Below are 12,316 nucleotides of genomic sequence, written 5' to 3' on the forward strand. Positions count from 1 at the left end.
GCGACCAATTGAGAAGGTAGATGAGAGCAGGGAGTTGAGGAACAAGAACCCTGAGGCAGGTAGATGGACAACTTAGCGGGCCCAAGTCTGTATAAATGCTCAGGAGGCCAGGCTCTTAGAGGAAGCTCTAGAGCTCAGCTGGTCATCGCCCTGCCCAATTTTCTACCATGGCCCCTGGCCATACATGTAAGCAAATGTTGGCCCTCAAGACCCTCGCAAACGGGGTCTCTCACTAGTCCAGGATGGGAAGCATAGGACCTGTATTCATGGAACAAGAAGCCATAGAAAGGAGTTTGGCATGGAGGTAGACTTCCCTGTTGACCATGAGTGTTAGTTATTTAAGAGATGTGCCCAGTGCTTGGGGAAATGTGTTAGAGTACGGGCTCGCCAGTGGTCTCTCTGGGAACCTGGAGACGCGCGTTTCCCAAAATGCCAACCAAGATCCGAGCATTAGCTGTATCTGTAATCAGCCAACCTCAAGATGACCGCCACGTTGCACATCATACGGCATGTCCGGAGAGTCGGAGTTCCGTATTGACAACAAAATCTTCCTGGAATGAGTAAGCCTTGCGTCGCAACTTTCTCATGTTGCCACAGTGCTCGTGCCTGTTTTTCTTACTGCTTTCCTTAGTTCTCTGCCCGCCGACTTCTAAACCTTATTCCCGTGTCCTCCTGCACCTCATGAGAGATTCTCCTCTTGCATTCTGACTCCTGATACCATTGGTTCAGACCAGTAGTCTTCACTTCCTCTAGCACTGCTCTGCTTTGGACCGCTTCAAGGTTTTTTCCTCCTTGTGAGGGTTTTCCTTGGGTGTGGCCTTCCTGGATGCTTTGGTTCTTCGTTTACAACGGATAACCCTGGCTCTCCGGGAGGACAGGCTTTTTCCTCTACCCTACAAGAACATCTGCTAAACAGCAGATAAGGCAGCTCGTAAAAAAATGCTTGCAAGGTGCATTTCTTTTGTTGGTCTACATTGGCGCTACCCTAGATACATCTTTAACCAGTAGTCGAAGTGAGCGGGAGAGGTTGGGAGCGGTGCTCCTCTACTTTTTTTAATTGAGTTTCACTGTTCCTATACTTTTTTTTTTTAAAGAAACCGTTCCGGAATGGTTTCATTTTAAAATAAAAGGGTAGGAAGTAGTTGAAACTTGCGCTTCCAGTGCACTACACTGCACATTCCCTTAAACACCAGGTGTATGTGTTTGCAGGGTTGTAATGTGTGTGGAAGGGGTTGTGGTGATGAGGTTTGTGCGGAGTGGGTGAAGGCCTGCAGGGAACATAGTTCCACTACTTCTTTACGTACACTTTGACCACTGATTTAACCTTTTCCCATGTCAGTCTGGTATTGATCTCACTTTGCTTCATGACAACCACTCAAAGGAAGTTTTATGCACTGCAACGGCCGCACAATACACACTCAGCCAACCAACTCATGAGGATAAAACAAAATCTAAATGCGCATTTCCATGCACACATCCACAAAAACAGAGGCAAACAATTGTGAACCCAGTGTTGTGAGTCATCCCTTAACCATGAACATTTCCACGTAGAAAAATAGTACAAATAAGTAGGCATATATTGTGAGTCTGTCGTTGAAAAACAAGGAACAAACATACAGCTTTGCCAATTCCGTGATAAGAAGAACAAGGAAATAAAATGTTGATCTTTGTATAGAAAATTAGACTTATATCTAAAACAGAAATATCCTGTGTCATTATTCAACAAATTACCGTTAGAAAAAGGAGGTAAACAGTAACAGCATGTTCACTTTAAGTCTCCCTATTCTTCTGGAAAATAAGCCACACTTCCCACTGGCAATGTCAAACCAAGTGTCAAACCTATAAAGGCCATCCCACATTAAAGTTATTACTCCACCTAAATGTAATCCATATTAATATATTTCACTCATCGAAAGAGACCATAGCAGAGCAGCTATTTTTTAAAATTAAAATAAAAAATACCCAAAAACAGAGCACCTTAAAAAACGTAAAAAAATGTAAATACACACACACAGACACACAAGAAAATGCATGAATGGTAATGTACGGATAGCGGCTCATAGACATCGAATCAATTAAAACAATCATCTTCCTATATATAGACAGATCATAATTGTATCTGGGTCTCTGTTGAAAACCAAACCACCTTGCAAAACCCCAAAATATACACCAACAAACAAGGAAAGGAGTCTTCACAGACATAGAACATTACTCAACTAAATCCAATGTTCCCCTGCTGAAACTGGCAAGATCATCAATGCTACACAAAAATCAGACATCAAATGGCAAGGCATTGATCCCATGTCAGTAGAAACTCAATTCAAATGTCAATAGTATGAAACCATGTTTGACACTCACAATGTAGACACGTTTACTTATGTGTATGCCCAATTCTACAACAATCCACAATCTCAACAAAGAAAAATGAGAAGTCATCATAATCTAAAACAGTAACAAATAATATATATACACATACACATACACACACACACACACACACACACGCCACCTAAAGTCCAACCCCTTCAACAATACTTTGTACAAACCTCACATACTTGGATCATTAACAAAACAGTGTGCACACACCAACATGATATGCAAAAAGGGGGAAATAAGCATGTAAAAGAATATGGAGGCTGCAAACAAATTTGGCATCAAAATTCACTAACAATGTAAACAATCCATTAAAATACATACAAAAAGTTAAGGTCACTAAGGTTTCACATAAAATGAGATACTTAACACTGCACATCACATGCAGAAAACACTGCAGAAATCTTAACTCACCCTCACAAACGACAAGAAAATATCAGAGCATAGCTATGTCTGTATAATGCGCACCAACATACATAGCAAACATACACTTGAAAAACACATTACGATTTAAAATGACCTTAAAACATAGACCTAAAATCACACATTTTCAATTTCCATAATGCATTAATCAATAATTATTAGAAACAACAACTCACAACATGCACCAACATCTTTAGAGCAAAAACAATACTATTTACATGACCAAGTACAAACAAGCACAAAACAACATTGATCGTATTGAATGCATACCATTATAAAATTATTTAAAATGGTAAAATGTGCTTGTACAGTGCCATCCCAGGTTAATATAAAAACATTGACCCAAAAGAAAACAGCAAGTGGATACCTTAATTAGGAAAATAAAGTCATTGATTTGCAAGCTTTCGTTGTCTTGCAATCACTTTCTCAGTCAGGGATGGAATGAAGCATTTGAAAAACATTATAACTTAACTTGTAGCGTATAACTTTGCCATCCACAGGACCAATGTGATGGTCTTATGGGGGTCCCCATGCCCTAGAGGAGTAATGGAGGCTTTCCCCCTGTTGTCATAGCGGACGCTTCCATGAAAATCTCCTGCCCTACAGGCTAAAATAATAAAGTTTATGCCTCCCTATACTGTAGTGGTAGAAGGGGACACTTCCCAAACGGCCTGTAAGTAGCAGGGTATGCATAATGCATTGAGGATCCTAATGGCCAGGCTGCTGGAATACAACACCTTGCAGCCCCATGCTTTTTGGATTCTGGGATTTTCTCTCCCGAGGCACCATGGGAGCGGCTGTTAACCTGGCACTTGACATCATTGTCTGGATCAGTAGACCTTTAGGGAAAGGATAAGATGTGAGGAAGAAGGGGTCCCTTTCCACAATCGGAAGTGAAGCAGGCCTGCTCCACAGTGGCATCAGATTCTAAAGGAAGGGACCTTGGCTATTTTGGGTTGATGAATGTCCACGACTGTGTGGGTAGGGACTTCCTGTGAAGATGCCTTCAGTGTGGGTAGGGACTTCCTGTGAAGATGCCTTCAGTGTGGGTAGGGACTTCCTGTGAAGATGCCTTCAGTCCAGAAATGTCTACTGCCCTGGGAACAACCTCTCTAAAAGAGTCAAAATGCAGGCCCAGAGATTACACCAGATCTCACTCCATTTTAGAGTCTTTGGATGTATCCATCCCGCTAGCTTCCTGTGGGTCTTTCTGGGATTGCAGAAGGGAAATAGATTGCTCATCCAGGATCTCTTTAGGCCATCGAGATTTAGGTACTCCCATCAAGGGCTCATACTCATCTCCCTCCTCCTGCTCCTCTACACAGTTCTCCAAGTCTCCTGCACCAAATAGCGCTAGCATGGCAACAATAAAGTAACTCTACAGAGAAATAAAACTCCCTAGAAGCCAAAGCTGGCACCAAGCTGGTAGATGTAAGCATCAACAATGTTGGTGAAAAGGAGTTGGACCAAAGGCTCTGACTGTGCCCGATCTCCCTGGCTTTGTAAAAGGTCCATGTTCTTAGGCACGTAGGCATGTTTGATTGGTGTAAAGTCTTCCTGGAGCTGCTGTTTTGGGGAGCAGTAGGGATAGCCTGTTTTACATTCCCTTAGGCCTGTTAAAATACCTTTAACATGGACTATCTGAAGCCCTCTACATTTGAGGACTGGGAGGCTATGGTGTAGAAGGAAAGCATTCAACTCAGATTTGGTGCTGTGCAGTCACCAGTACCCGAAATATGCCTCCAATTGCACAGAAGAAGAGGAGTGGCTATACGAAGAAGAGAACTTGGCCCAGGAATGGTGGTGTATCCTCGACTTTTCTCTTCTTAAGTGATTGCAACTAGCATTCCGGCAATGGGCTCTCTGGCTCAGACTATGGAGCCTTATTCACCCAAGATAATTTGTTTTGGGTTGTAACCGAAGTTGAGGCCATAAAAAGCCTGGTCTCTCTCTCTCTCTCTCTCTCTCTCTCTCTCTCCTCTCTCTCCTGATACCACTGGTATCAGGAGAGAGAGGAGAGAGAGGTTGGATCAGGAGAAAGGTTGGATCTTGAGAATGTTCCAGAACTTAAGGAGATCAGGCAGAAGCCTGTGAGGGGCAGGGAGGCCATTACAGAGGGATGTTCCTGCAGAGGAAAGAGATCTACACCAAACTCTCTGCTTGGAATAGTGTCTAATCTGCAGAGAATTGCAGCTAGATGACCGAAGGTCTCTAAAAGGGAGGTTCTTAAGTAAATAGTCAGATATAGTTTGGTCCCTGGCCACAGAAAGCCTTGTGGATAATGCAGATGGTCATGAACTTCATCCTCGCAGACACCAGGAGCTAGTTGAGATATTTTTGTGCTTGAGAGATGCGGTTCCTGGGCTTGAGGCCAGGAATACATCTCGCAGTCCTATTCTGGATTAGTAGAAGGGGGTGAAGGGAGGATAAAGGCAGATTGAGGAAGAGGCTGTTGCAATAGTCCAGTAAGGAGAGCACCTCTGTAGACATTGAGTTTCTGTATGTATGCTCCTCCAATTTATTCTTAAATTCTTCAACTATTGTGAGTTCATTACAAACAGGGCTTGGAATTAGGATAGGATAAACTGGAATTAAAAACAGTGCCTGGGTATCCAGCAGTAACCAGTCACCAGGAACTACCACTATCAAACAAGCTATTTATAGCGTTACATTAGTTGGCCTGAGGGAGCCAAAACTAGCTCCTGGTGACTCTTGGTTTTAAGCTCACCAGTCTCTTTTAGATTTGATTGAATCCCATCTTTGAAATAATCAGACTGGAATGTATTGTTCTAATATCAATCAATTATATTGATAGTAATAAATATACAAATCAAAGAAAAACAGAAATGTTAAGGCCTTTCGAGTGACATTACTTCACAAACAGTAATTAATTAAAAATAAATTATTTAAAAATTACATCTCAAGTGACATAATACTCCATTTATTGTACAATGAAAACAGTTTCCAAACACTCTACAAAAGCTTGTTGGCTCCCCACAAATCCTCCTACGCAATGTATGATCACATTTAATAATTTTCATAATCTCTATCAGGCAGCAGTCGAACACAGTGTTTTGTGATTCCACGGTGGTGGATAAGTCCTGAACACAAGGAAGGGTGAAGTCCACACCACGAGCACAATCGTCAATTAGTAGCGAAGATGCTTCCGTTATTTCTGGGTGTGATATTTCCAATTTGTTCATATTTATTGGGGAAACAGTTACCATTTTCTGTTTCTTAGAGGTTGTGGATTGTATGATCATTTCTGCAAGCAATTCAGAAGCATGTTCCTTGTTGTCTGTTTCTCCTGGGTGACGTTGTGTGCTGTAACAATGATCCAGGGTTACTTTCCATGGGTCACTGCTGACAAGCAGTTCAAATTGCGCCCACTGGACATCTGCATCAAAACACTGAATCTTGCAAGGACCATGCTGAGCCTCAAAATGTAGCTGCTCCCAAGTGTGAAGGGTTTGCCAAGCGACATCATTAGCTTGTGTAGTTGTCCGAGTCGTTATGCTTCTCTTCTTCCTAGGCCTCTAATCGAAGAGAATGAAAACATGCTTAATTTATAGCACACAAAGAATATATTAATTACAACATGAAAAAGTAATAATGAAATAACTGATAAACCACTTTTTTTTAAAAACTTTGTTATGTACCATTGTTTCCTGAATTTTCCTTGAAACATACAAATTGGATTTGGCGACCACCTGACCAAGCTGAAAAACAGCATATTAAAATTGTATGAACATTGAAATTTGCTCTTCCACCTAAAGAATCATATACACATGTATAACAAAATGTCACTATGCAAACCGTGAAAACCTATTAAATATTACATTATCTTGTGTACCTCTTGTCCATGTGTCCCTTCAATTTCGACCGCTTCAGTATTACATTCCTTTGACATAACACATTCAAAGAACTTTTATTAAATTGTTAACCAATTTAATGTTAAAATCTTTGATCTCACAAAGTACATATTGAGAAAGTTTATTTAATGATTGTCGACCTTACAATATCAGTTAAATTATGTAAAAAGATATGGTTAATCGTCTGATTAAAATGTTTAAATTAGTATCGACATAAATATGAACACTGTGTGCATGTAACATTTTCAAAAGACATTATTGAAAACTGTACCCAATAACCTTCAGAGATGTCGCAGGGAGTTGGTGAGAGCTCATCCCGCAAAACATATTGATTAAATTGTGGCCCCTTCAATGCATTGTAATGTTATTTTGTTTCACAGATTCCATTTTTCGCTAAGCAGCTAAATGTTTTAAACAAAAACATACACCATTCATATAGTGAAAGGGTCTATGTTATTCAGTGACAAAGTTCATTTTTCTGAAGGTTTACTTTAATTGTTGCATATGTTTCTGCGATAAATACATCAAGGTTGTCGATCTAATGCCTTGCAATTTTCTGACAGTATTGCAAATTATCAAAAAGATAAGTTATCTTACGTGTAAAAAGGATATTGTTAATAAATAACTGAGTATTAATCAATAAATGATCACTTCTCATTCCTCATCCCCCATGCCGGTTGCAGTAGAAGAATATTATGTTGTTGAAGTTCAGGCTCCGCCTATATAACAGTATTTGTAATAATAAAGATGTAACATCAACAACAACAAAAATACATGTAAAAGATGATCGCTATTGACAAAAAAGCATAAAAGCCAGTTTGTATCAAAAGGTAATATCATATATAACAATAATCAATATGTTTTAAGTTGAACTTGAACAATTACATATTTTGTTTAGTCGCAGCTGACGGAATATTCTAAAACGATTCCTTGAAAGGTGGCGTGAGCTTGCTGTCGACTCCGGAATAGTGGTCGATGTAGCATCACGGTCCTTTAATCGGTGCATATATTCCTACCATTGTTCAATAGAAAATGGACAATAGTATTATAATTTAGACCACAACAAATACGATTTTAAAAAGTGTGTTTGCAAGTTGCTTGGCCTCACCGTTAGGATGTTGGACGTGTCTGTGGTTTCCTCCATGGTAACCGTCTGTAATTCCATCAGTGCGGTCTACGTAAAGACAGACATGGTAATTTTTAAAAAAATGAGTGAGTATGTGTTTGGAAAGGCTCCATTTCACTGAACTATTGGAGTATCTCTAAGGAGGGATACACAAACTAATCTAAAGTTCAAAATGTACAAACCACAGTACATCGTTCATGAAGGAAACTAGTGTAATAAAATATCAATAGACATATTCCCCAAAAACTTAACACTGTTCATCATGTTACCTGTTCACCGACTATTTCAATATATTGAGTGGTCATTTATAAGACATATTATGCAGTCACATTTTTAAAATGGTAAAATACATTTAGAAATTCACTGTCCACTACTCACCTGGGTCAGCGTGTGCTGAAATTCAGTTGGAACTGCATTGGGAAGTATTTTGCGAAGGAATCTGGGGTTATGCTTTTTAGTGTACTGTGATTGTACGTACATATCATCTGAGAAGTGCATGCTGCAGATGCAGAATCAATTGCCCCTCACGTCATTCAAGACAACCTTGGCTCTGCTTTCAATTTTGGACACTGGAATTCCGCAGCTCAAGAGCCATTTTCTCATTAAATTGAAATCCTTTGGAAATACATGCAGGGCTGTACTGTGACTTTTAGCATGGCTCTTACTGGTGCAACCCAAAATGATACAAAAAGGCATAATTGGATTGTCCATATGATCTGTTAATTAAATATAAATAAATATTACTATTAAAAAAAGTCTTCAACGGGGAGTCTGGAGGCACCGGCCCTGGGGTGGCCATGCGGATAAGAGTGTTCTTGTGAAAGAACCCTTTGTGGTGTACATGGTATTCAGCACCTTGTGCGTTCCCACTTGACACTTGATGTCTGCACTTACCCTTCCACTTGCCACCAGCTGGCCTCACTTTTATTTATGAATTGGTTTTTATTTATTTTTACTGTTGATCCCATGTACTGCACTACCCCCTCCCCTGCACTTCCACGATCTCAATGTCACCTGGCCTAGTAAGATCGCTGTCTCTGTCTTCCTTCTGTTCCACCTCCCTTGCCTTGTCGCGCCTTGAAACACTTGTGTATATGCAGATTTTAAATGCCATATCATATCGCCCAGACCCCCTGTGAGCGCACACACACACACACACACAGTTGGGAACTTTCAATGATAGAGAAGGGGGGTGGATGTCGATGAGGCGAGCGCAATACGCCCAGAACACAGTCAAAGGGCACAGATATATGTTGATTGCAGGGACAGGGTCTTCAAATGGGAGTCTGGAGATACCAGGTCTGGGGTGGCCATGTGGATAAGAGTGCCCTTGCGAAAGAATCCTTTGGGGTGTACATGGTATTCAGCACCTTCAGCGTTCCCATCCTTCCAGCCCCCTTGTGAGCACACGCACACAGGTGCGAACTGTCATGCTAGTGGAGGGGGATGGATGTGGATGAGGCGAGCACGATAGGCCAGTAAACTTGTTAAAACACACCAATCTTTTACAGTATTATTAGATGTTTGGACGTGTTGTGGACTTACAAAAGATTTCTAACAACGGTTCGGATGAACTCATTTTTTATTTTTTGTTTAGTTTGGATGGCAACCACACTACAAATTATACTGCTGTGCTCGAGGTACTGTCTGTATAAAGCCACGGTATTGTCCGTGGAGAATTCCTCACGAATGGCTCGAACCACAGAGGCTGGTATTACTTGTCGAACGAGAAATCCCAGTCTTCCATGAATCCACCATGTAAAGGCACAATATGCCACAAGTCTATACCTCGTGTGTAAGAGATACTGAAATAGTTTACTTGAATGAACCCAATAAATGCATTTATTTTGTTTGCACTACCTTGTCAAATTTAAGGCATTGTTAGCTTTAAAAAGTACCTCTTCGTGCAAAGTACTGACAGTACATGCAATATCAAGTAGGAATCAACTAGAAATGTGAACGCAGATTCCAGCAAAAACAATTAGGGAGATACTTCCAAGTGAAAGAAATGTGACTGTTCAGACGATAAATGTAAAGATGAACACTTTGGTTTCAGATTAGAATGAGTAATGTATTCAATGTACAGAAAAATTATTTCATCAGTGATCAATCAAAGTTATATTGATGTATGGGAACAACATTTGTTAGCCATCTCGGTTGTCAAATACACAACATATATATATCTATATCTATATATATATATATAGTGAACTTATTTGGATTACAAGGGCAAACTGTAACTATAGGTTCATGCATAAGGACCATAATCATTCACAACACAGATCTTCCAAGGCAGGCGGCCCTCAAGTCATGCAGCTTGGTAACGCATAGCAGCTGTGTGTCTTCTTCAGCAATGTAGGCCAAGGAGCGAGAGTTTTCTCTGCAACAGCAGTTCTCCGCCAGAGTAGGCATACGCTCACAGCGATGGCATGTACACCAGGTGGAAACGTGTTCCATGCGACTGGGTTCAGGCTCCAGTGATTGATCCTCGTGATCCATCTGATTCCACATTGTCTTGAGTTTTTTCTCTTTGAAGGATTTCCTCTTCGGAATATTCGGGCTCGTACAGGCAGGGCTGAATGGTTGCCATAGTTCCTGAATGGTCAAGAAGAACAGAAGCAACAGAGAGGTAAATAAAAACGTATTTTTTTGTATTGAGTAAAGAAAAGAGGTTTCCAATTAACATCGATTGTTAAAGAAAGACAAGCGACGAAACAGCCATGTTACAAAAACACATGGTGAAAAGAAAAGATTAATAGGCGCAAACTTTGAAGGTTTGCAAGGACATTTTTCCATAATATAAGAAATGAAAAGCGAATACTGAGTTAATTCATTTTAGGCAGTATGCGTACCGGTTCTCAGTGTGTTGTACTTGGCAGAGAGCTGAACATAGCAGAGTCCGATAGCACAGCGAGTAGAACGCTCGCTTTGGCATCTGTGCAGAGCCTGCTGACACAGGTTTGAATCCCGGCAGGGTCAAACCCAGCCTTTCATCCTTCCGAGGTCGATAAATGAGCACCACACATGAGCAACACTCACCGTGGGTAATAATAAGCAGCGCTCAGATGCCTGAGGGTTCGTAGCGCTATATAAATGCTAAAGTATTATTATTATTAGAAAGAAGACAGGGAAGCTCGAAATGAACTCTACTGACACGAAGGAAAAAGAAATTCCAACGTTGTGTGATCAGAAAGGGTTTGTTTACACTTGTCAAGGAACGAGGCGTCTTGCCATTTCCATGGAGACAAGTCAATAAATTGCACATAGAGGACGTTGACATGAGACGTGTATTGGCGTTGTGAAAAGGGGTGTGAGCGTCTAGTGATGTGAGTTTCAGGGGCGGGTGATCTGAATTGGTGCTGCGAGGGCACTTGAAGTTAGGGCGATGGATCAATGGATGAGATTAGCACAAGATGGCGGTACCCGGCCCATTGTTTTTGCATGTGTTAAAGTGAGAGAAACTCAAGTAAGTTGCATTGGACATTTAAGAATGATCGATGTATGCTCTAAAATACATGCCCGATCGATTGGGCCAATACAATTTCTGACCAGACTACCCCTTTAAGAAGTTTACTTCACAATAAAACCTAAGCTTGTAAACGTACTTCTCAAAATTGAAATAAAGCTGCAGTCAGAGATACAGGCCTTCCAAAACGTTCAATATTTTAAGCTGGTGGGCTTCCTATTGACATGTATTTTGCCAAATGTAATTTTTCTAGGTGTGACAATGTCAACTGTTTCAGGCGTTGCTCGGTGATGATTTTCAAGGAGTGCACGTGTACTGTGCAATTGTTTCTATGCGGCACACAACTTTTTGATGACAATGAATTTTCTGCAGTGAAATGCTCCTCTGTGCTGTTGGTGAGCTGGCAGCTAAAACATTGTAACATTTCATTTGCTCCCCTCCCGAACTGTTGATAAATCCTATGGCTTTTCAACCCACTTTCTCATGACATTTGTGCTGTAAATGTCATCCTTGTCAACCTATTTTAAGAAAGTTTGCGCTGGGAGCTTGTTGCACTTTGACTACTTTGGGAGAAAACATTTACTACCCTCCAATTTTAAAATCCACCAGCCACAGCAGTGTATTATTAGGCATAGGCAGACTGCATCGTAGGTTTTTCCCTCGAGGGAGAAATCATTTCATTGTTTTCAACGAATGTTACTGCAAGCGTATGTGGGAGTTTTAGGGTAATAAAAAGAGTAGAGGGGCCTGGTGGTGTAGGGGGGGCTGCAGGGTTCTACCCCGCATACATTTGCAGTAAAATCTACTTATGTGGGATGATGACTATAGGACGGCTCATGGAGGCCGCCGGTGGCGTGAGCGCATACGCTTGATGGTGTGATCGCGGGCTCGCTTCGGTGCGGCTTGTCGACCTGCACGCTGCTGGTGTGTAGGGACCTAGGCTTTCCTGTTAGTGGGGCTGACGGCCAGGGTGCTGAGTTTTTACTGTGCCCCCTTTGCATTTGGTCAGCGCGTTTAGCGGGGCGTGGACTGCCTCATTGAGCGCTTCATGCTTAA

The sequence above is a fragment of the Ambystoma mexicanum genome, chromosome 8, assembly GCF_040938575.1.
Source record: "Ambystoma mexicanum isolate Mex_15411 chromosome 8, UKY_AmexF1_1, whole genome shotgun sequence".
Classification (NCBI taxonomy): domain Eukaryota; kingdom Metazoa; phylum Chordata; class Amphibia; order Caudata; family Ambystomatidae; genus Ambystoma; species Ambystoma mexicanum.